The sequence below is a fragment of the Parasteatoda tepidariorum genome, chromosome 1, assembly GCF_043381705.1.
Source record: "Parasteatoda tepidariorum isolate YZ-2023 chromosome 1, CAS_Ptep_4.0, whole genome shotgun sequence".
Lineage (NCBI taxonomy): Eukaryota > Metazoa > Arthropoda > Arachnida > Araneae > Theridiidae > Parasteatoda > Parasteatoda tepidariorum.
In genome coordinates this window covers 18,460,534-18,462,939 of record NC_092204.1, presented here as the reverse complement: position 1 = coordinate 18,462,939, position 2,406 = coordinate 18,460,534, and the positions used below count along the sequence as shown (strand labels likewise).

General features: G+C 27.0%; 1 protein-coding gene across 1 annotated transcript in view; it reads left to right on the top strand.

The window, feature by feature from the left end:
* The window catches only part of LOC107443515 (hypoxia-inducible factor 1-alpha), a 188,800-nt gene that overhangs the window by 185,344 nt on the left and 1,050 nt on the right, over positions 1 to 2,406 (top strand). The window lies entirely within an intron of this gene.

Sequence of the window (2,406 nt, the reverse complement as noted above, 5' to 3'; positions counted from 1 at the left end):
ACTTTTGTTTTTTATTTAACTATAGTTATAGTTATATGAGTTCTATTTACTTGCAGCTTATGCGCAATAAATAAAACTTATTGTTTTTTCTTCGTGTTTTTTGTATTTATTTATTATGATATATATATAAAATATCAAAATGCTTTTAAAATGCCATATAACATTTACTAAGTTTTACAATTTTATCGAAAATAAATACCGTGAATTCTATAAAATCTTGTGATTATGCATCAGAATAGCTATCTTTTTTCATGTCGAGCTTTGCTTGATCATTTTATTTTTCTTTCCCTTACCTAAGAAACTCGAAGTGAGGTGCAAAAGCAATTAACCCTACAACTCATCATAAATTTATAATGACTTATGAAAATTTGGTTTTAATACAAAACTGTCATACAAATGACGTTAAAACAGCTTTAAAAAAATAAATAATGTCAGATAAAAAGTTCGACGTCAAGATTCTAAAATCTTGGAGAATCAAAAATAATTTATTAATTGATTTAAATTTCCTTTTCAAAGGAGTTTAAAAAAACAATAACAATCTGTTTTCTTTGCCTAGAAAGCAACTCGAAAAATTATTTTGGTTGCTTAGCAACGAAGAGCACTACGTTTTCCCGTCTTGTCATTCATTATTTCCCCTTCTATGGCGAGGTAATTTGGCATATTTTTAAATACTTTTTACGACCCAATTTTTTTTGAAATTTTCTCTACAAGTGTATTTTATTTGTGTAAGTATTTTCTATTTCAAGTGTTCGGATTCCAAATATGTAAAAAAAAATGTATGTTTATTCAGAGAAAGTACGTTCTTGTGTCTGATCTCGTAACTTAATTAATAGTTAGGACTACTTAATTAGCATACTTGAGGTCACTCCCAGGAACCATTAAGATTGACACTTAGTTCGTGAAAATCCGATCATTAGAACGAAAGTTATTCAGGGTGNGGGGTTTTTTTTTTTTTTTTTTTTTTTTTTTTTTTTTTTTTTTTTTTTTTTTTCGGACTGTACAGGGAAATAAAACATGCGAAAGAAGAGGTACTTTTATGGAAGATCATTCCCAACTATGCCGGTATCATTTTTAATAAATCTTGTTTAATAGCACAAATAAAATTAGTAAAAAACTTCTCATTTTGAGCTTTCTTTTTAAAAGTACAAAAACTATTTAGAAAATTGCGTGAAACTTTTTAAATTTTTAAGGTATTGAAATCGAGCAATTTTTCATTAGTTGCCAAATACGATTTTTTTTAAAATTCAGAAGAAGGATAAAAAACAAATTTTACCGCGCATGCGCAGCATAAAAGTACTACTTTAGTTATTCATATCTTGCACAGTTTTAAAAAAAATTTCTCAAATTTTAAAGCATTCTTTTTGAAAGTAATTTTAAGTTGCTCCAAAAATTTTGTTTAATTTTATTCAATATGTTAAAATTTATAACAGAAAACGTACCGTAAACCGGGGCGAGTCTACCCATTTTTTCAGTTTGTCAACTTTCAAGTGGTCAAACTTTTGTAAATATTAAAGAAAAAAGGCTGTTAATAGGTGTTTCGGAATCGCTATATATCCCTCTTTAAAGCTGTGAAATCGATTTTAGAAAATATTAACAGTTACGCTGTTACTGTATATTTTTATAGAACTGCTGACAAATCTCTCGTATGGGGCGAGTCTATCCATTCTACTAAAATGAATGTTAACATTGCAAATAATCAAATTTTACTATTAAATTGTTATTTGAGTTACTATATAGGATATTTATGAAGTAAAATTCGATTATTATCGAATATCGGTATCGGTATTTGATCGATTATCACATTTTGATCACAGTTTTGTTTTTATAATCATTAACATTATAAAATGACAATTTTTTCTGATTATTGTGATAAAAATAGATTAAAATTAATATAAATGTACAATTAAAAAAATAAAAACTGATCAAACTACTACAGCGTCATCTTCGTTAGAGTCTGTACTAAGTCCTCCGTCGGTAAAAAAAATTTTATTTGCAATTTAAAATAGTGAAAATTAAATAAAACTAAAATGGGTAAACTCGCCCCTGGATGGGTATACTCGCCCCGGTTTACGGTAAGACAAAAAAAAATTAGTTCTTTTTTAATTTCTATCTCTGCAAATATTTAAGCTAGGTTTACGAAATTTCGTGCAATTATTGCATATAATAACCAAAATAATTGTTACAAGCTACAAATTTATTGCTCAAATTTTTGGCATAGACTGTTTAAAACCACTATTTTCCGTTTGTAATTTATTGGTAGTTCTTTAAACCTCTAAAAGCTTTCAACTTTAAGAAAGATTAAAAAATGTGTTAGTATAGAAGTGTTTCTCAAATATTTTGTCCAACACTTGCTGTTGACATAGCATAAATAAAAATAACCCTTGAAAAAACCTTATATATATATAT